This window comes from Narcine bancroftii, chromosome 7 (assembly GCF_036971445.1).
Source record: "Narcine bancroftii isolate sNarBan1 chromosome 7, sNarBan1.hap1, whole genome shotgun sequence".
Taxonomy (NCBI): Eukaryota; Metazoa; Chordata; class Chondrichthyes; order Torpediniformes; family Narcinidae; genus Narcine; species Narcine bancroftii.
The window spans coordinates 32,972,451-32,998,220 of NC_091475.1; the positions used below are offsets into that span (position 1 = coordinate 32,972,451).

The window sequence follows — 25,770 nt, forward strand, 5'->3', positions numbered from 1 at the left end:
GAGCGGGAGGTTTGAGCTAGTGGAATTGTTCTATTGAACCGGTGCGGACTCGAAAGGCCGACATGGCCTGTTTCCGCTCCGTGAATGGTCATATGGTTATGCTTATATATGAAAATGTCAAGAAATCTCTTATAAAATGTGTTGAGGTTATTTCTTCTCACTTTTTGTCAACTGGGGGATTGTAGGGTGGGATAACAATGTACAACACCTTACGGTCTTTATTTGGTCCTAAATAAGCTAACCAGCTTACTTTTAACAGAGTAGTAAACTATTAATTATTAGTAATTTTATTTTGTCAAAAGTAAACAAGACGACAGTATTTTGTTGAAAAGTTTTACTCAATTTTGTAGGATACTTCCCATGGGGTTGAGTTTCCATGCTGAAAATGATTTGATCCTCAGTGAGACATAATCCCGGAGAAATCCCTAGGAAAATGTACAGACAGACCTTTGGTTTATTTTATTAGCAAAGCATCTTTAAATGGGGTCAGAAGCCATCCGATTTAAATGGACATTCAGAAATAGTTTTTGTGCTGCAGCATTAAATATAGCTTGAGGAGCAACAGATTAACATTTGCTACTCAAGGCATTTTGAAGAGGAACGGAATTGGCAACTGCAAAGCTGGAGTGTTGACAAACTCTCCTGTGCTGGATGAGCCCTTAATTACAAGATGGCAACTTGTAACTACTGAATATTTGCTGGCAGGTGATCAGATCATGCACCAGGTTTCATTTGAAAGCTGCTGTCATCAGACAGATAGAACATTGTATAGTTCAAAATTTGCCTCCCACCTCTCTCTCTTCTCCCCCCACCCCCCCCCCCCAACCACCTTGCCTATTTCCTACTACTAACCTGCAAGCAGTATTTCAGGGGCATGGCAGGGTCCAGGAGATTTTTAGTAATGGGGAGACGCTTGCAACAAGGGCCCAAATTACACATATGTGACTTTTATATGACCTCGGAATGCTTCTTTTTTGGATTTAATACTTTTGACTTGAGCAGGAAAATTACATAACAAGGTGGCCTGGTGGTTCAATCCAAACTGCTGCCTCTGCCAAACAGATTCCCCAGCATCTGTAAGAAGAAACAATCACTCCCATTATAAATCAGTTATCAAAAGATAACATTGTAGCAGCCCGCACCTCAGGCCAAAACAGGAAATGGCCGTCAAACACTGTGACTGGCAAAGCATCATGCGGGCTGAAACATCCATTTCCATAGGCCGCTGGCAGAGCGGTGAAACTGGTCAATCACCACCGGATGATTGCAGGGGGCCCAATCAGGACCCGGGAATTCAAGGTAATCAATCGGCAGCCGGCCCACTCAAATCACATCATGGTGGTGACGCGGCCGAGCTGACTATAAAAGGCAGAGCTGCCAGTGAATAAACTCAGTGTCGAATACACTCTACTAGTGTGTGTGTCTTTCTTCTCCTGCGGATTTGAGCTATAGCCTTAGGGCTATAACCGAGGGCTATAACCTAGCTGCTGCCATAGTGACTTTGCTGCAGTGGTGACCCCGAATGATCCTAATAGCATTTTCGACCCGAAGATGAAAGAAGAACCTGTGATCATTGCCATAGCATTGAAGCTGCCCGGCTTCTGGACGTTGCAATCACGGGTGTGGTTCCAGCAAGTCAAGACACAGTTCACCATTTGATGGATTGTCGCTGACAACACGCACTACTGCCACGTTGTCAGTGCCCATGATCAGGACACCACAGCCCACATCATCGACTTCCTCCAGCAGCCCTCGAATCAAGGAAGGTATGTGGCCATAACTCACACTTGCAAGCTCCGCCCTCAAGAGCGACAAGCTCATTCTCAATGATGGCCACACCTCCTGCCCAATGTTCTAGCAGATTTTCCTGGAGAGGCTACCCAAGGACATCCGGCTGCTCATCGAGGAGGAAGATTTTGATGGCCCCAGGAATGTGGCTGCCCTAGCAGACCTGCTATGGGCAGCAAAGAGGGACACCTGCACTCGCTTTAAATCTACCCCTTACCACAAACCCACATCCACTGGTTTTATCTACTTCTGATACAGAAATTTTCCTGCAGGCTACTCTATCCCTACCTCTCACAATTTCATGGACCTCAGTCAAATCCCGTCTGAACCTCCTCTGCTCCAAGGAAAACAGGCCCAGCCTCTCCAGTCTCACCTCATAACTAGCCTTGACAACATATTTGTCTTCAGATAGTATTTAGTTAGAATATATTTTTAGTTTTGCCTCACCAAAAGAAAGTCTGATTCATTCACATATACTCCTCCTATACCACGATATTAACCTACATTTGAAACCTAATTAAGTTGAAACTGGAATAAATGCACTGGTGAGATTTTAATATAGTAATTGGCATAGAACTAGATTTTGATGAACAACACCTGGTATTATGAATGCCTAAATCAGCTAGAAACTGGCAGCAAGTAAACAATACATTTCAAACCCCACCCCCCCGCCACAGCTTGATTTTCACCACTTGCTTTGTGAAAATGATATTCTTTGTGATTTTTGATCCAGTTTCTGTATTTGCATGATAATTGCTTGTTAAACTTATCAGAGAAAGCTATTAACATTGCCAGTTATCCTTAAATATGATATTTGTTAAGCAATATTCATTCATTCCTATTCTCAAGAATGAATTGTAAGTCTTATTTCTTCAGTACTTGAATTGCTTAAGGATCATTTTTAAATTATTTCTTTTTTAATTTATTTTTTGTTACATTTTCTCTCTCCTTCTTCCCCTTTTCACTATGTCATTTTCACAGTACAATCTTTCTTCTCAATTTTTCAATACAGGATTTCGCATTGAATTCACCTGTTGTAACACATTTTATCCCCTTTGATCTGCTCATTTCTTGATTCTTAAATCTCATTGGTATTGGGCATGTATGTCATTCATCTGATTCACCTGGATCTGAGATGACCAGCTTTTTCTGCAGTTTCCACTTTCAACTCTGTTTCCAATGAGCTTTGCAAGGTAAAGATTTTAAAACCTTTTTAAACAAGTCCTATATAATAAAAGCTACCTCAAGATGTTTGGCTGCAAAGTGTTCTGGTCAGTATTGTATTTGCTCCAGGAATAACTATAGTTTGCATATTGATTTGCTTATTTAGCACTTGTACTAGTGGGCTTTTTTTTTAAATTTTTTGTTTGATATAAACCTGCTTCTTTGCAGTTCATCTCATCTTGAGATGATCAAAACTTAGTTGATTTTATTGCCAAATTATCGGTGCATATAAGTACCTGAACTGCTTGACATAACCACTTATCATAGGGCAGTTCTAAATTTATGCCACTTTGCTGGGCATTTTTTCTGAGATGACTCAGAAAACACGAGCAATTAATTGTCACTGACTTCAGTTTATCAAGATCTAAAACAAAAGTTGTATCAGTTTTGTAACCCAGGTGAAGGGTTTGCTAATAATGGTTGAAATACTTGTGACACATTTCATTTGGAATGCCTGTTATTGGTTGAGCAAAGAATAGATATTTTGGGGAAAGGTAATTTAAAATCTAATATAAAATTTTAAATTTCATTTATTTCTATTTAAATTTTAAAGATATCGTCTCATTTTGAACATATTGCCTAACATTAAACACCGGCATAGATATCATAATGTGAGATTATGATATTGAGTTGCAGGCAATGGAGTTATTCTTGTGTTATTTGTACTCTTCAATGTTTACTACATGAGGCCAGTGCTCCACAGACTAGTCAATGGCATTACATGGGGCCTGGTGCTCAGGACTACTTCAAGGCAGGGAGATGTACGGTGGCTGTCAAAAGTGGTGGAATTTTTTTTTCAACTGTTAGTGCATGATTAATTATTTGAGCAAATATTGAGCATACCAACACCAAAGCTTTCAGACAGTACACTGGCAATCTGGGGCACATCCACGACAAGCCATAAATTTACCTCTGAAAAGAAGACATAGAGGATATTAATGCCACATTCATTTCTCCAGTTGAAGAGAAAACATAGGCATGTATACTCACAGCAATTCAGTTCCAAGCATTAGGCCCATATTTCTCTAACTTTGCCTGTGAACTTATTGAACACCTTATCAAATACATTCTTATGCACTTAGAGTTACAAAAGTCTAAAAGATTTTTAAATCATTAGAATGAACTGCAAAAAAAACTGAATTTCTATTAGTTTTTACAATGGCATTAAAGTCAATCAAGATACTTTGGGATTATTTCATTTGAAAAAATTAGTATTTGTTGAATTCCTTTTATTTTAAGGAAGGATAATTTAAAATATAATATCAACATTAAAATGTCATTGACCCAGAGGAGTCACGTGATGGAGTAGTGGCCGGACGGTGAACTCCAACCCTCTCCAGAAGAGTCGGAAAAAACAAAGGAAAACACAAAGGCACAAAAATAAAAATTAAAGTGAGTATAAAGGTGGAAAGAAGATGGTGACGAAAAAAGAAAAATCGAAATCAACGGTAAGAAGAGAGGAAGAGAAGACAACGGAAGGAGAAGGCCTTACCTGTTCAACCCGCTCCCTCAGGTCGGAAGAAAGTGGACTACAAAAATGACTCGCTGAGCCGAGTAAAAGTGTGAAACCGACGGGAGGGGTGACCAGCTGGGGAGTCGATCTCCACAGCCGGCAATGACAGCTGCAGAACACCTGCAGCAAGAAGAGAACACAGAAGACAACGAAAACAAGAAAGAAGAGAAGAAAAGGGCAACAAAGAAACAACAGATGGCCAACCCAGAGGAAGAAGAAGAGGAAGAATACAGTGAAATAGAAGAAGGGAAAGGCAAGATGAAGGATATACTTTCTTATTAAAGAATACATGGAGTAATTTAAAGAATGGCAAGCGCAAGAATTTAATGATTTAAGAAGAAGAATAAATAATACAGAAGAGAAAATGAATCAAATAGATATGACCTTAACAGAAATGGGAAAGAGAATGGACAAGATGGAAGAGCGGGAAGCAGCAGTAGAAATGGAGGTAGAGGACTTAAAAAAGAAATTAGAGGAATCTAATAAAAAAGTTATAGAGACACAAGAACTGTTAGCTCAGAAAATAGATATAATGGAAAATTATAACAGAAGAAATAATATAAAGATAGTGGGCCTTAAGGAAGATGAAGAAGGCAAGAATATGAGAGAGTTTATAAAAGATTGGATCCCCAGGATCCTAGGATGTCCTGAACTACAGCAAGAAATGGAAATAGAAAGGGCACATAGAGCATTGGCCTTTAAACCACAACCACAACAAAAGCCAAGATCTATTTTAGTAAAATTCCTAAGATATACTACAAGAGAAAAGGTACTGGAGAAGACAATGGAAAAAGTAAGGGAGGGCAACAAGCCACTGGAGTACAAAGGGCAAAAAATCTTCATTTATCCAGATATAAGTTTTGAACTCCTGAAGAAGAGAAAGGAGTTCAATACAGCAAAGGCGATTTTATGGAAGAAAGGGTATAAATTTATACTAAAGCATCCAGCGGTATTGAAAATATTTATTCCAGGACAACAAAACAGACTATTCTCGGATCCAGAGGAAGCACGAAAATTTGCAGAACAATTACAAAATAGACTGAGGGATGAAGACGTGTAACGAGAGTACAAAAGACTGAGAACTAAAAAGACACAAGTTTTGAACTCCTGAAGAAGAGAAAGGAGTTCAATACATCGAAAACGATCTTATGGAAAAAACTATTCTCGGATCCAGAGGAAGCAAGGAAATTTGAAGAACAACTACAAAACAAACAGAGAGATGAAGACATGTAATAAGAGTAAAAATGACCACGATTTATATGTATGTGGGTAAAGAGGTATATGTGTGTATATGTATAATGTGCATACATGAATGTATCCATATTTAGAGGAAAATATAGATAGTATAGACAAGAATTAATAAGGGAAGGAAATGGAATAGAGGGAATAAGGAGGGAACTAAAAGAGTGACCTTTGTTACATATGAAAAGTGAAATCTTTTCTGGGGGGGCTGGGTGGGGAGGAGTTACAGTCACTGCAAAATCAGCTGACATTTGCGAGTGAATTCGCAAATCCAAATGGAGAGGGGAGATGTGGTTGTCCGAAAAGGGATAAAGGACAACTCAGGAGGGGAAGGGGAGATTGGGGCTAAAGAAGTTTTAAATAGGAGAATAAGGAAAATGTTTGATGTTTTAGGAATGTTGTCTTATAAAGGATTTAAAAGAAGAAAACAAATGGATAAGAAGGAAAGGTAATGATGGAGAAACGGAAAGGGAAGATAAACAAAGTATAAAATGGCTACGTTGAACTAATGGAATACATAACCAAATTAAAAGGAAGAAACTGCTAAATTTACTGAAAAGAAAAAAATTGATATAGCATTTGTGCAAGAAACACATTTAACTGAATTGGAGCACAAGAAATTAAAGAGAGATTGGGTAGGACACGTAACAGCAGCATCGTATAATTCAAAAGCAAGAGGAGTAGCTACATTAATTAGTAAAAATGTGCCATTTAAAATAGAAGAGGAAATAATAGATCCAGCAGGGAGTTATGTAATGATAAAATGTCAGATATATTCGGAGTTTTGGAATCTGCTCAATGTATATTCACCTAACGAAGAAGATCAAAAGTTTATGCAAGATACCTTTTTGAAGGTAGCAGATACGCAAGGGAACATATTAATAGGAGGGGATTTCAACCTGAATTGGATTCAAATATGGACAAAACTGGGGAAAAAAAATTAACAGAAAGAACAAAGTAACCAAATTTATAATTAAATCGATGGAAGAAATGCAACTTTTGGATATATGGAGGAAACAACACCCAAAGGAAAAGGAATATTCATATTACTCGGCTAGACATAAAACATACTCAAGAATAGACCTATTTTTGTTATCAGCTCGTATGCAAGATAGAGTAAGAAAAACAGAATATAAAGCTAGAATACTATCGGACCATTCACCCTTAATATTGACAGTAAAGTTAGAGGACATCCCTCCAAGAATGTATAGATGGAGATTAAACCCCATGTTACTTAAAAGGCAGGATTTTAGAGAATTTATTGAAAAACAAATAAAAATGTATTTTGAAATAAATACGGAATCAGTGGATGATAAGTTTATACTATGGGATGCAATGAAAGCATTAATTAGAGGGCAAATAATAAGTTATGCAACCAAGATGAAGAAGGACTATAATCAGGAAACAGAGCAGTTGGAAAGGGAAATAGTAAATATAGAAAAAGAATTAGCAATGAAGGAAGATACAACTAAAAGAGAATTGGCGGATAAAAAAAATAAAATATGAAACACTACAAACATACAAGGTGGAGAAGAATATATTGAAGACAAAACAGAAATATTATGAACTAGGTGAAAAAACGCATAAAATCCTAGCATGGCAGCTTAAGACAGAACAAGCTAAGAAAATGGTATTGGCATCAAGGAAAAAAGACAAACAAATTACATATAATCCAAAAGAAATTAAGGAAAACTTTAGAGAATTCTATGAACAATTATACCGAACTGAAAACGAAGGGAAAGAAGGGAAAATAGATGAATTTCTGACTAAAATTGAATTACCAAAACTACAAATAGAGGAACAAAGCCATTTGGAATAGTAGAAATACAAGAGATAATAAAAAAAATTACCAAATAATAAGACACCAGGAGAGGATGGATTCCCAATAGAATTCTACAAAACATTTAAAGACTTATTAATTCCGCCCCTCCTGCAAGTAATCAACCAGATTGATAAAACACAAAGCTTACCAGATTCATGTAAAACAGCAATAATTACAGTAATACTAAAGCAAGGGAAAGATCCATTTGCACCAGCGTCATATAGACCAATATCTTTACTTAACACAGATTATAAGATAATAGCTAAACTATTAGCAAACAGATTAGCAGAGTATGTACCGAAAATGGTAAATTTAGACCAAACTGGATTTATCAAAAAAAGACGCACAACAGACAACATTTGTAAATTTATTAACTTAATTCATGCAGTAGAAGGGAATAAAGCACCTACAGTAGAAGTTGCTTTAGACGCAGAGAAGGCCTTTGACAGAGTAGAATGGAATTATTTGTTCAAAGTATTGCAAAAATTCAGTTTACCGGATAAGTATATTAATTGGATTAAAGCATTATATAAGGGACCGTTAGCGAAAGTGACAGTAAATGGACATGTATCAAAGCAATTTAACTTAAGCAGGTCAACACGGCAGGGATGCCCACTATCACCTTTATTGTTTGCGTTAGCTATAGAACCACTAGCAGAATTGATAAGAACAGATAAGAACAGATAATAATATAAAAAGAATAAAAATAAAAGACAAGGAGTATAAAATCAGTTTATTTGCGGATGATGTTATAGTGTACTTAACAGAACCAGAACTATCAATAAAAGAATTATATAAGAAATTGAAGGATTATGGAGAAGTGTCGGGTTACAAGATGAACGTAAATAAAAGTGAAGCAATGCCTATGAATAATGCAGATTTCTCAAAATTTAAGAAAGAATCACCATTTAGATGGCAAATGCAAGCAATAAGATACCTAGGTGTACAAATAAACAAAAATCTCGGCCAACTATATAAACTCAATTATTATCCACTAATGAAAAAATTACAGGACGATTTAGAGCATTGGAAAGATTTACCACTAGCACTAATAAGAAGGATAAACGGTATTAAAATGAACATTTTTCCAAGGATATTATACTTATTTCAGGCATTGCCAATACAACTGACAGAGAAATTCTTCAAGGAGTTAAAGAAAATAATAAGGAAATTTTTATGGAGAGGGGGAAACCGAGGATAGCACTAGATAAATTAACAGAATGGTATAAACAAGGAGGCTTACAACTGCCAAACTTTAAAAATTATTATAGAGCCGCACAATTAAGATACCTATCAGATTTTTATCAAACAAGGGAAAAGCCAAATTGGACGAGATTAGAATTAGATAAAATAGGGGAAAAGATACCTGAACACATATTATATAAATGGGATGAAAAATTGGTACAACATAGAAGTTCTCCAGTATTACATCATCTCCTCAATATTTGGAAGAAGATTCATGTAGAAAGAAATAAAACAAATTATCAATTACCAAAACTAATATTGACACAAAACAAGTTACTCCCTTTTACAATAGATAACCTTTCCTTTAGAGAATGAGGGGAAAAAAAGGGATTAAAAGAATAGAAAATTGTTTTTCAGGAAATAGATTCTTATCCTTTGAACAAATGAAAGATAAGTACAATATAACTCAAGATACAGCGCTGGCATATTACCAATTGAGATCCTACTTGAAGGATAAATTAGGAAGCAGTTTAAGTTTGCCAGAGGCAAGTAACCTTGAATATGTGATTACAGATACAATGATAATCAAAAGATTTTTAACAAATATGTATATTAAACTGCAAGAAAAGGAGAATGAGGAAACAAATGGTAAAACTAAACAAAAATGGGAACAAGATTTAAATATAAAGATAAAAAAGGAAACATGGGAGAAGTTATGCTCCGGAACGATGAGAAATACAATAAATACGAGGTTACGTATGATACAATATAACTGGATACACAGACTATACATTACACCTCAAAAGTTAAATAAATGGGATCCAACAGTATCTGATAGATGTTTTCGATGTTTAAAAAAAAAAAAGAAATGGGAACAACAATTCATGCAATCTGGACATGTGAGAAAGTAAAAAATTTTTGGGAAGATCTAAATCAGATATTAAATAAAATAACAGAAATCAATATACCAAAGAATCCAGAGATCTTCCTCCTAAGTAACATAAAAAACAAAGAATTTGGAATTGATTTGGAGGATGCACAAAAAAGATTTGTTAAGATAGCTCTAGCCGTAGCAAAAAAAATGTATTATGTCAACCTGGAAATTGGAAGATAATTTGAAAATACAACAATGGTATATAGAAATGAATAAATGTATTCCATTAGAAAAAATAACATATAGTTTAAGAAATAATATTGAAATATTCGAACAAATATGGGAGCCTTACATTAAATACAATAGCGAAAACCTACCGGGGACAATCATTACCTAAGTTAACGGAAGGAAAAGGAAATGAAAAGAATGGACTCAGTAGAATTTCTGGTGTATTTTTACTGAATGACAACATTGTCTGACTGGTTTAATGTATCCTAGATTGTATACCTTAAATGGACGGGAGGGGGGAGGTAGGGAGGGTGGGATGGGAGGGGGGGTAGGGGGAGAAAATGGCACTGTATATGTGTGAAAAGGAAAAAGTGTGTATCATGGTTAATGTGATTTATGGTGTGAAAAATAAAAAATAAAAAAATTAAAAAAATGTCATTGACCCAGCAATGCTTAATTATTAAAGATACAGGCTTATTTAAAAGATGGTGAGAAATTTGCTAATATGTGAAAACAAATGTGGGGGCTAAGTAAATAATTAACATGCATCCATCCACTATACTGGAGACCTTACTGTCTCTTCTCGAAGACTATCCTTGAATGATGACACTTGCTTGTAATACAGGGCCTCGGTTACAGTGAGCAAGTGGGATTTTCTGCACAGTTCATTGACTGCATAAGAAACCGCTCAAATAGTGAAAGTTACTGTATTTAAGAGTTGTCTGAATGACCAGATGAAATGATACATGTTGGTTGGAAGAGGCAGAAGATGAATGATTTTTGAAAATCAGCTTGGCGCATCAGGTTTTGGTCCAGGTAGGTGGCTTTTAGGTATGAGGATATTCAAGGAGATGTGCTACAAGTAAACTGGAATAGTCATAACAAGTAGAAGAAAGTAACCATGGTCCTAGGGAATTGAATTGACAAAGACCTGAAAGGGAGAAAGCAGGATGGTGGGCCTGGAAGAAATATTGCAATATGGTGCAATACTGAAAGTGGGAGGGCAACATTTACAGAAATGATGCTGAACGGTCGTGATCACACAGCAAACAGAATTGACTGAAAGGACTATGGCAGCTTGGTGCAGAAGAGGACTTGAAAAGGAGAGGCAAGGTCGGCACCAGAACAAGTTTTAGCGAGGCCATTAGGGTAACTGGAGGAGGTACAATTTGCTGCTCAAAAACTCGCTCAGTGGGGGGAACTTGCAATGTTAAATTCTGCATCCTGCAGTCCACTGGCTGTATGTGGCTTGTTTCTTGTACACATGCGCTAGTGCTAGCTGGCTCATGCGCAATAGATTGGAGTACTGGGGCTACTTGCATTTCTTCCGTCAGAGGGGGATGTGATGCTAGTGGCCCCGGTACTCCAATCCATTATGCATGCCCCAGACGGCACGAATGCATGCACGCAAGAAGAAACATGGCCGCACAGCCTATGGACCCTGGGACACCACATTTAACATGGCAAGTGCCCCCTTTCTACCCCTACACCCTCAAATGGAGACAGCCAATAGACTGGCATAAAACTGGATGTCTGGAAACCCATCATGGGTGTGGAGTCATAATACCTCTTTTGGGGGGGGAAATACCTGTGAATGCCCCCCCCCCCCCGCACCAACATTGAGGAGCGGCTGTAAGCAGGAGAATTGGAACTGAAGGGTCATGGCCCACGTAGTCCATGAGGGTGAACTAGTGACAGAGTTAGACCAAGCCCTGGGAAGCTAAAAAGGAAAGCTAAGTAGTGCACCAGTGCATCCTGAAGAATGGAAGTTTAATGGAGAACAGTGTGTTGAGGGCATTGTGAAGCATGAGTTGAAGGCCTTAAGGGAGATAGGATAATGATGAATTGATAGGGCTAGGGAGATCGTAGGAAATGAAAGAATATGGCAGCTTGGTGCTCATGTGGACTTGGAAGGGAGTCTGGGCAGTGTGCAGTGGAAGCATCCCTGAAAGGGAGAGACTAACTTGGTGACCTTTCACTGTCTCTCTTGCACACGCACGTGCACACATCCTCTCCAACCCTCTCAATCCATTGCCAAACTTGGATTTTTTCTCCTTTAGTATCACGTGCTCCATCTAACCTCCTCCCACTTTACATCAAGCATCTTTCCTCTCTTGCATCTTTCCACTTCCCCCATCTTCTGTCCGGATGCTGTCTATGAAGTGGAGACGTAGTCTGACCTGGAGAGTTTGTGAGATGATTTCTGAGTTGATGGGGAAGGGCGCTGTTGTCTTTTTTTGCTTCCAATGACCAAACTCTCTGTCCTTCATGACCAAAAGACAAGAGGGGGGCAGAGCTGAGGGCTTGAGGAATTGTTGGAGTCTGCGTGGCTTTACAGGGAGGTTTATAATTTGGGTCATTTGATCTGCTCATCCATTACCAGATAGGAAAATACTTTTATTTATATAAAAAAAAACACAAGTTAAATTCATTTGGCATTTTGATGATGTAAAACCTGAATCAGAATTGTTCTATTAAAGCTACTTGCGGTTTATCATCTGCAGCAGCTGAAAAGAACATTCAAAATGCTAACGAGGCTCACCAGACAGTAAATAATGTCATATTCAGAGTGATATCTGCTGGTGCTTCACAGATAAATTAGCCAATTTCAATTAATTGCTCAAAAACTATTGGATCGCTGACCTTTCTGCGGTTCCAATGAAAGATTGCTGACCTGAAGCATTAACTCTGTTGCTTTCTCCACAGTTGGTTCCTGACCTGCTGAGCATTGCATTATTTTAATTTCAGATTTCCAGCCTCCCACATTACTCTGCTTTATAATTGGCTTAATTCACTGCCGCTTCTTCTGCGTGAGTGCCCAAACTGAAGAGGCTCGCTTGATCTGTTCACCTTTGTTTTTTCCAGATTGGTCAGGTGTGTTCCAACATACCTGTTCAAAGCTGCATCTCATTCTTCAGCTCCCACATATTTAATGTGGATTACAACCTAACTGCTCCAGAATAGGGTACTTATTAGAGACACTGCCTCACAGCACCAGATATGTGGGTTCCTTCCTGACCTCAGGCACTGTTTGTTTGGAGTTTACACATTCTCCCTCGGATTGCGTGCACTTCTTCCTGGAGCTCCTGTCTTCTCCCACATCCCAAAGGCATGAAAGTTGGCTTGCAATAAATTGTATCGTGTGTGTAGATGAGTATTAGAATCTGGAAAGATTCAATGAGATTGAGATGACAGTAGGATGAGTGTGAAAGGCTGTTTGATGCTCAGTGTAGACTCTGTGGGTGGAAGGGCCTGCTTTTTTTTTTTGCAGTGTGACTGCCTCTAACAATACATGTTTCAGCTCTGACCATATAACCATTTACGGAGCAGAAACAGGCCACGTTGGCCTTTCGAGTCTGCACCGGTTCACTAGAACAACTCTACTAGTTCAAACCTCCCGCTCTCTGCCAATAACCCTCCAACCCTCCATGTACACATCCAACCTTCTCTTAAATAACAGAAGGAGCATCATTAATATCTGAATTGTTAGCAAGGAGCATTTTACTGCATTCTGTGACAAATTATTGGATTGAGGATGTTGTTTCTGCCATACTTCACATGTTCAGTAGTCTTCCCATTCTTTATGATCATTACAGATATCCAAACAATAGAAAATCCACAAAAATATGAAACATTTCATTGAATATTTTAACCATTTGAAATCCAACTGACGGATTTTGCTAATGTTACTTTGCAATCAGTTTGCAAAACAGATTCAGAATGATGGACCATGATCATTTCCATGGTATTTGGTGTTCTTTGGTCTCCACAGTTCAGACACCGTCCACCACCGTCCACCTAGGTTTCAGAGGCACCCAACTGATTTGGGTGGCATTCCTATTTCATCCTGCACCTTGCCCACCAAATGCTCAGATAATCTGAAGTAAAACCAAAAAAATATTGAAAGGACTCTGCAAGTTAGGCAGCATCTGTGAGCGAGAAATAGATCTAATGTTATTGGTTGATGATCTTCTGTCGGAACTTAGGAATGATACTGACGGAGGTCTTTGGATCTTGATCATTTCTCCTAATGCATCAATGCCCAATTTTCATTACTGTAATGCAACATCTCAATTACATTTTAACTTTTCACAGGATGTATACCGTCCTAACCTGAACACATCAGAGATTGAGCTGCGAGTCATCACTACCTCCTTGACTGAAGCAGGTGAAAGACTGAGTCTTTCACCTTGGGACATTAACTGTTGGGCCAACAGCAGGGGCTGTCAGACCTTGAGTGTTTCCTGGATTTTCTGCTTTTATTTCAGATTTCTATCCTGTATAGTTTTTTCCAGTTTTCATTTAGAAATAACATAAGCCTAAGATGTCAGGAAAGTGGAGCAGAATGGACATACAAATGGGAATGCTCTCCATTGAATGACAGTTCCTTGCCTTGGCCATCATCTTTCCGCAATGAAAGTTTCCAGTCTCTCTGCACCTTCAGCCCCACATGGAATTGCAGAATGCCTCTGCTTCTTTCTTGAATAAAGGCCTCACCAGTCCTGCAGTCACTGCTCTCTTCCCCAGGGACTCGCTGTCTTGCATTGAATAACTTCTACTTGACTCCACTCATCTTCTCTAAAGTATACTGTTGCAGGAATCTGGAAGGCTCAAAGTTATTTTGGAGATTTTAAACGCTTAGTATTATAGGCCCTTTAACCCAACTTGTCCATTCTGGCCAAGTTTCTGATCTGAGGTCATCTGCTTGCCTGTAAGGCCTCTATCCACCTAAACATTTCCTGCAGTTCATGGAATTCTTGAAGCATCAGTTCTAATCTTATTGTATAACCCCCTTCATGTCTATTTCAGTATCATCACTGACTATATGATTGCAGCATCCTGTTCTCACTGCAAATCAATGAATTCCATCGGCATTCAACGTCTGCTTCTCAAGTTCAAATGTTTCACCTCCAATTCTCCTATTTCCTTCTGCTCTATGCTGCCATTCTCCTCTGTCCCCTCTGCATGATATCTAAAAGGTCCCTTCACTGGTGCTCTTGGATACTTCCTGTGTCCCTCCTCCCAGAACCATGATGAATTTCTTTGATTTCACCTTCTACTCAATCTTCCCCTGTAATGCACATGGTCAAAATTTCCATCATTTTCACCAGCATGATCACATCATAAAAGGCGTTCTCTTCCCTAGCTCCCTCCAGAATTCTGAATAGACCTTCTATGGCCTATTATTTAGTACTTATCAATATAACTACCAGTTTGAGTGGAAGGGATGCCATATTTTCACTTTAACCTTGCTTCTCACCATCCTGGGTCCAAAATACACCTTTCAGGTCAAATCACTGTGCACAATCTGCATGCTCCCTCCTTGTAGAGGGGGAAAAAAACTCTCCTGATTACCAAATCTGAAAATTTCTGGATAGCGTCAAGATCTTATCAGTCACGTAGACGCTATGTCATAGTTTTTAGATAACTAGTGATGGTTAATGATTCAACATCTTTTTATTTTCCCTGGATCCATTTTTTGTGCCTTAGCTTGTCCCATTTCTCTTCCATGGGTTTATCCATCCTTTTTGCCATTTGATCCCTCCTACCTTCCAGCCTATCATAGCCCCGTCAATTTGTTTAATCTTCCCCTTTCTCTATACCTGGTTAAATCTTAGTTCTTTACTAATATTTCTCACTTCAAAAGAGGAGCCGTTGATCTGAAACATTAGCCATTTCTCTTTCCCCAAGATACAACTCAGCATTTTCAATATTTGTTGATTTTATTTCTGATTTTCAGTTCATGCAATATGTTATGCCTATAATCAATATAAACGATCTCCTCAGTGACTGCATCATTGTCAAAAGAAGGCTCACAAAATCAGTGAGGACTCTGATTTAGCATCTTTCAGCTACTCCTGTAGGGAAAAGAGATACAGGAGTATCAGAGCCAGGACCAGCAAGTTGAGAAACCGGTTCAAGTGAGACTGCTGAATGGCTGATGAACTGCTCATGCAAACCCTCCATGACTCTACATTTGTATATAAGTACTGTGCATGTATCATTTTTCTGTACGCATGTTATGTCTGTATTTGTGTTTGCAGTGTGTTGCACAGAGGACTGGAGAATGCTGTTCCGTCGTGTTGTATTTGTACAATTAGATGATAAGTCAACTTGAATATATTGACTGACCCCCAAAAAAATCTGAAAACTTTAAAGTTAGAATTTGAAGGCTAAGTCATTGCATCACTGGGTGTTTTGTTCTCAGTTTTGGCAGGTCAATAATATCAAGCTGTCATACAAAACAATAACTGATGCTTAAAGGAAAAAAGATTTTACTGACACATCTGGGAGCAGTAATATCACAGAATTGATTTGCCAGCAATTAGAGCAGTTGCACAGCTTGTGTAATGTGAAACCTGGTTGCGCGTGGCTGGGTGTGTTGGAACTAGTGCTCTGCTCCTTCACTTCTGGGTCTCTGACAGAATGAATGGTTCTTTATTGTGATAATCGCAAAGGACACCAGACAAATTAGTTCCAGCAGTGTCCATTCAGTTCCCAGAGACACAAAACATCTCTCACACTTGCTATTAATTGTCAAAAGAACTTGCCCTGGAAACATTTCATTAATCTGAAAGTTGCCACAGTGTTTCAAATTATTTTGCATGAGCATTCCAAAGAAAATATCAATGAAAAATTCAAAATGCCTTTGTTGTGATCTACATAAATATACAAAATTTGTCAACTTCAGCTTGCTGAAAGACCACCCACACCCTAATGAGGAACATCAATTATTCTCCTAAGAGTCCCTGAATTTAATGTAGAGTTGCCTTTAAATGTAAATATTGATATCATGAAAAGTATCACTGAATCCTATAGTTTTATCTTAAGATTCCTTATGCTCTCAGTAAGTAATGTTGATGGCTGTTTCAACTTCTGAAGTGCCGAGTTCATTTGGAATAATTGCATCAGATTCCTAAAGGTTATGAAGGGACCCAGCTTTCTGGTAAATTGTTCTGTTCGATCTGTGTTTCGCGTTCATGACAGTCTGGAGAAAATGTTAAATTCCCTATTGAGATAGTTGAATGGCACAGCCGATTAGCACCTAAATTTCAATCCAACTCAGGATAGCATGAAATCCCCAAATTACCTCCAATCCATGACTAATTGGCACTAAATTAGCAATTTCACTGTGTAAAGCCCAAAAATAAGAAAAAAAAAGAAGAGCTTCGTTTACTAAGAGGCAAATGCTATACAAATATTTATTCTTGACTACAAGAGATCAACTATTTAAATAAATAAAAACACACAGCCTCAGTGCCATTTGGTTGTGAGTGAACTGGACCTATTCTATATGTATCCTTATTTGCAACCTTGAGGAAAGCCCTTTGTGAGAGTTTAAGATGGTTAATTGGGCAATGTCAAAATAGTCTATATGCTTATTATTAACAGATAAAAGCACACAACGTGATTTCTCTGCATTATGTCTCAACTTTGAGATGTTTGGATCTAATAAACCTCTTGTATAAATGCAATTATACACTCTTTAAAATACTGTACTAGTATTAACGAAAGGTGAAAATTCTCTAATTTCAACCCATTGAATTAATGGTAATAACTATGATTATAACTAACTTCTGGGCAAACCTTAAAGATGTTGCTTCTCAAATTACAAAATAGGAAGCAGTTTTTATCCTATATTTGTTCATAAATTTAAAATTGCATATCAATCCTGTGCTCCACTGTTTGTGACTATAACTATTTAAAGTTAATTTATAACGATTTGTATAACATCTTGACAGCACAGATACTCCTCAATATTTACATTTATGTTGCAGTTTTGTGTGTCTGTGATTATTGTGCAGAGGAGGCTCGTTGTCTTAAAGTAAATAAGGGTGGATAAGTCCCCAGGGCCTGACAAGATATTCCCTCGGACCTTGAGGGAGGCTAGTGTAGAAATTGTAGGGGCTCTGGCAAAAACATTTAATGTCTTTAGTCACGGGTGTGGTGCCAGAGGATTGGAGGGCAGTTCACTTTGTTCCATTGCTTAAAAAAAGGCTCCAAAACTAACCATGGAAATTATAGGCTGGTGAGCCTGATGTCAGTGGTATGTAAATTATTAGGTGTTCTAAGAGATTGGATATACAATTATTTGGATAGCCAGGGACTGATTAAGGATCATCAATGTGGTTTTGTGTGCGGTAGCTTGATGTTTAATCAATCTGAAAGAGTTTTTACCAGATTGCCAGGAAAGTTGACCAAGGAAAACCTGTGCGTGTTGTCTACATGGACTTTAAGGTCTTTGACAAGGACCCGCATGGGAGGATAGTCAGGAAGGTTCAGATACTAGGTATTCATGGTGAAGTAGTGAACTGGATTTGATAATGGCTGGATGGGAGAAGCCAGAGAGTAGTGATGGAAGATTGCTTCTCAGATTGGAGGCCGGTGACTAGTGGTGTGCCTCAGGGATCAGTGCTGGGACCATTATCTGGATGATAATATGGTAAATTGGATCAGCAAGTTTGCAGATGACACTAAGATTGGAGGTCTTGTGGACAGCAAAGAAGGTTTTCAAAGCTTAGAGATCTACACTAGCTGGACTGAAAAATGGCAGATGAATTTTAATGCAGACAAGTGTGAGGTGTTTTTGCTGCTGGGTTTTGGGATCCTCTGAGCTCGTAACACAAGTTAAGACTTTAATCTCTGGAATGTAGAAGAATAAGGGGAGATTTGATAGAGGTATTTAAAATTGAGGGGATAGACAGTAAATGTAGATAGGCTTTTACCACTGAGGGTCGGTGAGATGCAAACCAGAGGACATGGGTTAAAGGTGAAAGGAGAAAAGTTTAGGGAGAACTACTTTACACACCGAGGTAGGAGTGGAATGAGCTTCTAGCTCAAGTGGTAAGTGCAGGGTCAATTTTAACATTTCAGAAGAATTTGGACAGGTGCATGGATGGGAGAGGTACGGAGGACTGTGGGCAGGGTGCAGGTCAGTGGGACTAGCCCTGTTTCTTTGCTGTAATTGTTCTTTCGTTCTTGAAGCTCAAAACTCTTGATGTGGTTTAGTACAGACCAAAATCTGTATGAATATGACTCAAAGTACGTAAACCAAAACTGGAATTACTTTGATTCAATACTTTCCCCAACTCCAGAAAACTGGAATTATTTTTTTTCCATCAGATGTTTTTCTTCACCCTCTTCTGTACTCCAGCTGTCACTAACATTCAATCAGAGAAGTTATCAAATACAATCACAAAGGTGGGCTGAAGGCCATTAAAAAAAAAAGTTGTGGTTAATACATGCGGTTCCCAAAAGGAGGAGATCTGATCCATTAACGAGCTACCCCCGTGGCAGTCACTGAACCACAGCAGAACTGTTTGTCAGGAAGATGATGGAAATTATGAGGGAGAGGGGATGTAGAAACTTTGTGTGACCGCACTCATACAATCACCTACACTGACTAAGTCCCACGTACCAGGTAGCATTGATCATTGTGAGCTACAGGCTGATCAGTGAGGCAGAAATAACCACCTGTTTCTCTGCCATGGATTAGTAATGGAACACCAAGTAATGATGAAACAGATGTGGTGAATGCTGTGTTCAAGATGACCTTGTCTCAATTGGAGAGGTTTTAATTGAGGTCTTTTTCTCTGGGTAAGGGACTTCTATTCATGTTATGTCTATTCCTCATCAGTCATTGCAACTTTTTGATCCTATTTTAATCTGGAAAGACCAACTAGTGACATTAGATGCAAGGAAGTGCCTGGTCCAATTTTGTAATGGGTTAAGTTTCATTCTGAAATGACTGCCAACTGAATCTACATTTTAAATCGATTTTAATGTGATATAAATATGTGCTGATTAATCTAATGTCAGTTTTAATAAAGGTGACGTGCCAGTGCAATGCAATAAAGAGAGGGAAGGTAGATTATGAAAAATATAAAAATGGACAAAAGTTTTTATAATTGTATAAAGTGGAAAAAGGTGGTTAAGGTGAAGATCGGTCCCGGAGGTTGAAAAGGGGAATTGATATTGGGTAATAAGGAAATGGCTGAGGCTTTGAATGACTATCTTGGGTCAGATTTCATGGGGGAGGATATATCCACCATGCCAAAGACATGCTATGGATGTGATGGGAAGTGAGGACCTAGATGCAATAGCTATCATTAAGGAGATGGTACTGAGCAAACTTGTGGGTCTAAAGATGGATAAGTTCCCTAGTCCTGATGGAATGCATCCCAGGGTACAGAAGGTAATGGAAAAAGTTATACTAGAGGTTTTGGTGATGTATAATTTACCAAAATTCTCTGGTCTCTAAGCATGTCTCAGTGGATTGGAAGATGGCAAATATCATACCATTATTGAAAAAAGGATGTAGGTAAAAGGGAGGGAACTATTGGCCAGATGGTTCCATACTGAAGGCTTGAATTAGCATTGTATTTTGATGTCACACTGCTTGCTTCAATGAAAAGAAAAAATGTGATGCATACCATCAGTTCACAATCGTGATCTGTAATCAGTTTGTCACAATTTAGCACTTAATAAGAATATTGTTAAGAGCCCAAAGGACCCCAAAACCCAGCAGCAATGGTTACCTAAACAAAAGTTGTTTTTAATTCTTTAAACATGAAAACAGAATCAAACTTAACTTAACTCTATTAAATTAACTAACCCGAATTAACCCCCTTCTAATTCTAAGTGCACGTGTGTGATGTGTGTGTGTGAATTTAAGAAAAGTTCTTTTGGTTCACAGTTCAATGTCACGTCTCATTTTTCCAAGTTCATTGGCTGTAGGCAATTCTTATACTGTGCACAGAATTTAACATGTATAAAGTTCACCAGACCTGGGTGCTTGAAAGGTAATGTTTACTGCTCAGGAAGGTTTGGAGGTTTGCAGAGAGATTTGATGTTCCAGGATTTCCATAACTGAGGTACCACCATTAGTCACCTCAATATCTTGCTGATGAAACTTGCCCCATCAGGATTCTCCTGATGATAACCTCTTTCTTTCAGGCTACCACAGAGTTCCTTTTTGTTTCTCTTATTTCAAGAGAAACATCAGAGAATGGCACTTCCAGCCATCCACCGCTCTGAAGCTTTCTGTTTCAGTTTCAACAAGCTTTTTTTGCTTCAGCTGTCTTTCTCTCTCACACGCGCACACACACACCCACCTTGTTTCCCCCCCTTCTCTCTCAACTGCTAGAAAGCAGTTGAGAGAGAGACTCTTACTTACAAATCCCCCCACCTTCTACAGCAAACATTAGGAGTTAGTCTTTTTGCTCCCATCTGTTGTCTTGTATCACTCCTGAGAAGTTTGTTTACCTTTTTGTGCACTTTGATGAAAGGCCAGAAGCCTTTTTTTAAAAAAAAGTTCAACACAGACGACCTGTCTCTAGTCGATTCATTTGATGACATCATTTTAATTGGCAGCTATTTGTGAAATGCGCATCGCATTCTCCATAGTTTCTGTAATGTTATTGAATATGAATTCTTCAGTATTTCAAATAAGATCTGTTTTAAAATGTGTGTATGAATGTAACCTCCTCTAATTTTACCAAATTATCCCAATATTTATCTACACTACAATATGCTGAATGACTAACTTTCAAACATAGTAACGTGAGACCAGAATCTTCCTGTGCGGGTCTCATTGTTCTAGGCAAGAGGTCAGGGTGCATGATTTTTTACTATACACAATAATTGCCAATTGAAAGATGCCTGACAAATATTCTTGACCTTTTTTGCTGCTTCACACACGGTTTGTTTCAATGATATGGGTGAGGAGTCATCCCAGTTCAATTATTCAATCCGAAATTGATACCATCTGGACTTTGCACTCTGGTGGTTTATATTTAATACACGTGATGTCCTCCAGAGCAACCAGGTGACTTGTTCCCATCATATCCCCAAATAACTGTGTCATTTCATCTTGGATGAGAAGAGCAGGAGCAGCCTTCGTGCAATAAATTATGTACAGCATTTCCTATATGGCTAATAATTGCATTTTCTGTCAGATCACAGATTTGTCCCCTCATAGTTGGGTTCATTGCATCAATAATATTTTCTCATAGTTCATTAAGCATTCTTGAATCTGTTTAAAATTATAAGTAGTATCAAAATTTTTGTCTTGTTCCCAGCACTCAGTTCTTTAACTCCTTTTACCATTCCACCTCATCTTCCTTTATCTTCACTCCATCATCACAGTCTTTCATTTCTCTGTCTCTTCAGAAATTTGGTAGATTGTTTAGCAAAATGATCTTCAGAAGATGGTCATAATCATCGCAGATTTTTATGTTCTCTGATTCTAGGTACAACGATATGAACGTCAGTATAATAATCAATGTTCATTACTCACATAATTACTCTGTCTTAAATGAGGGTCAAAATGGCCAATTGTTTTGTAACAAACACTTTTCACATGTCTGGGGGATGTTTCCACAATTTTCTCAAATGGCCATTTACAATGGTCAGTGTTCAATGTTGAATAATTTCACTGAACACAAGTGAACTCAATGAAGCAGACCTGGATGTGAAATTGGGTGGCTCCACAAGGTCACTGGGATTGGTTGCATTAAATTCTTAATGTGGTCATTCACATTACTTCAAATGGAAAGCAATTTGCCATCCAGGAAGTGTTGCAAATAGCACACTACAGACTCTGTCACATGTGGGTTGCTAACTTCAAAGTTAAATTATTCAAATTGATATATCCTTCTGGCCTTAAAATCTCACCTGTTGCCTCATTTAAACTCCTGAGTAATTCAAAATACTAATGAGTAGATTGTTATAAATAGTGTGCTACACTTTCTCCTCTACCTCTGATATTTAAATAACAGAAAAAAATAGAAAATGATTAATGTGTGTTGGTCTCCCATCCATTATATCTTATTTCCAGCTCTTATTAAACAACTGAGAGAACCTGTTCTGGAATGTTCACTATTATTTAATTTTAAATGACCATCAATCGGTGTTATACATATGAGCTACAAGGTTTATGTTCTCACAAATCTTTGCAGTCTTTACTTCCACTTCAATATTCTTATGCATGCATTTCTGTTAGAATTTCAACGTGTATGTATAATACAATCCTTAAGCCACTAATCCCTCCATTGGGTCATCTCATCCCTCAATCAATGATCCCGACAAAGTGAAGGGTACTATTCTGTCAGTATACTGAAGCCTTGCCACTACTTTTAATGATGATAAAAACCAATCTTAATCTTAAAATACAAGCAGAGCCTTATCTTGCAGGAATTCAGTTCCACCCACCAGATTTTGTGTGAGATTACCCCCCCCATTCGAGGGGGGGGGGGGGGGGGAAACAAAATAAGCAATTCTGTTTTAACGTTAGCCTCAGCAACTGGATCCTGAACTTCTTGACCTAGAGGTTGCAATCAGTAATGATTAATGGCAGGACCTCCACCACAAGGTTCTTGACTCTGGTACCCCACAAGACTGTGTGCTCAGCCCCCTACAGTACTACATTTACAATCTTCACTGTGAGGCCAATTAGACGGGACAATTTTTTTTCAAAAGGTTTGCTGCCCAAAAATAAGTCGGGGATTAGGGCAGACAACTTCAAGCTGAACACCAGGATAAATTTGGATTTGCTCTATTACGTAGGAAGTTGGAGCAACATTAAATGAACTTTTATTGGATTTGGCATATTTAATCGCATAATGACGCTGACACATTGCATCAGTTCAAGTGACCTAAAAATGTTTTACTGCTGATTTTTCACTTATTCTCAGCATCTGATGCCTCTCATGTCAGTGTCCAACAATAGTCGGCAGCAATGATGGGTTCCAGTTGCCCTGATACCGCTTCTTCATGGTCGCCATGTCCTGGATGATTTCTGATTTATTGTCAAGAGTACATACATGACACCACATGCAACCCTGATGAAACTGTTACGTTTACTTCTCTCTGTAAAGTATTTGCACCACTCTGCACTGCTGCTATTGTTGATGTAGCATTAGTGGTAATTCCAGGACAACATTAGCGATGATCGTTTTCTGGCAAAGTGATTCGTGAACAGTCATTAATAGAAGTATGCATTTCCTGTGATCCCAAGTTATATCACAATGATATGAAGCTGAAACTATTAGGATTACAAAAAGAAATTACATCTTCACAATTATTTTTATGGTATTATGCAGAGATTTCTGTTTAAAGGGTTGCTTGATAAATAAGCACTGAGTCGTCATGCGCAAATAGACAAATTGTGTAAACATTTGGGATTTCAAAATACAACTTTTATCTTTCCTGTTTTATAATCTCAAATATATCTTATTATTACAGTTTTAAAATCAAAGGCCCATCAGACAATATCATAAAACCTCTTCATTCCTGAGACACTAACTTTTTTTGTTTCAGTACCTGCTTGGGTGAAGTGTTATCATCATAATTCTCCAATGGATAGGGTGCTGATAGGCACAGGAGGATGAAAATCACTGGGATATGATTTCTGCCATCACTACATCCTCAGCTCAGCAACAACAAAAGTTCCAGAATCCTAAGGGAGCTCCAAACCCCAGAGCTTCAGAAACAGTGAAATGATTCAATGCAATAATCTCACTTTTGTTCCACACCAAGTTTTTATATTTGATCAAATATTTCCCTGATCTATTCGTGCCAGATAATTTATATAGAATATTATCAGAAATTGCCATTAAGTTTTGACTTCTCAAACTTCTGTTGCACTTATACAACATAATATGGTTGACAGCAAAACAAAATTGAAAATTGGCTTTTGGCTACTATTGTGAATGTTGCAAGACTGTAACCTGAATAGAAACACTATGATTATATTATGGATATTGGCAATAATGTACTAAATTTGCTAAAATGTTTGACTGCCACAGGCAGTATTAGAAGTGTAGAGAATAGGTTAATGCTATCGTGTGCACATTATGCATGACTTGAGTCAATTGCCAATTGTTTTACAACAAATTTAATTAGTGGGATATATCAATAATGACATTTAATGAGGTTTCCGTAGAGGAACCTGGATTGAAAAAGTTCACTTCAAAAGAGAAAATTATCCATGAATTTCAAATTAAGCTACTGTCTTCCGATCCCATCTGCTTCAGGGTCACAAGGAGGTCAAGAATAACTGATGATACATTAGACGGGAAGTGAGAAAGGAATGGGTCGCTGCTTCTGTGATACATGCAAGTCTGCTGATGTAAATTGCATGTTATTTTTTTAGACGAGGGTCACACTTCAATCAACGTCTGACTGTTTGCAAGATTGCTCTCAGGGGAATGAATATCTGACAAGCAATTTCCTGCTCATGGAATAAAACCTGTGACAGTGAGGGGATCTAAATAGTTTTAAAGATTAAAGAGGATCATGAGAAAGTATGAAATTATTCACTGCACGCCACAGTAATGTTGTGATATATCAATATTGAAATTAATCTTTACACAGCATTTTGTAAGCTTCTGCAGTGATATTTGCTTTTCTAAAGAAAGTATGCTTTGGCTTTATATAGCACTTCTTTATATCTCTGGAAAATAGCTCAATGTGTTGCATATGCAATGAATAAATTCAAGTTATTATATTGACATTACTCTTCTATTCTGAGGAAAATCTACACCACAGACCACACTAATCTTCATGGGCAGCTTTCATTGAGCTCTGTATTGAGTGCTGTCCGCTTGACATGAACTGAAAAATTCTTTTTTACTAGGATGCAGAAGTTTTCCCACTAAGCTGTCTTCAATAAACCAATTTATTCACGTTATCATCAACACTGAACAATATGTCCACACTTCATTGGTTTGACTTGTAGGCTTCACAGTATTTTCTCAAAGCTCGTGTAGTGGGCATACTACGATCTAATTCTTGTGGCCCATGACTTCAGAAAGGGGAAATGATCGAGAATGCCTTATCTGCTGCTTTAATTCACTCTCTGGTTTACATTTTGATATTTCAATCTGCAGAAAT

The 25,770-nt window shown here is 38.0% G+C and overlaps 1 long non-coding RNA gene across 6 annotated transcripts in view; it reads left to right on the plus strand.

The window, feature by feature from the left end:
* The window catches only part of LOC138738706 (uncharacterized), a 282,524-nt gene that overhangs the window by 120,051 nt on the left and 136,703 nt on the right, over positions 1 to 25,770 (plus strand). The window contains exon 5 of one of the 6 annotated variants that reach the window (XR_011341688.1): positions 25,031 to 25,336. The exons of the other annotated variants lie outside the window; for them this stretch is intronic. This is a non-coding gene — a long non-coding RNA (uncharacterized lncRNA). Of the gene's footprint in view, positions 1 to 25,030; positions 25,337 to 25,770 lie in introns of those variants that run through there. 6 annotated transcript variants of the gene reach the window in all.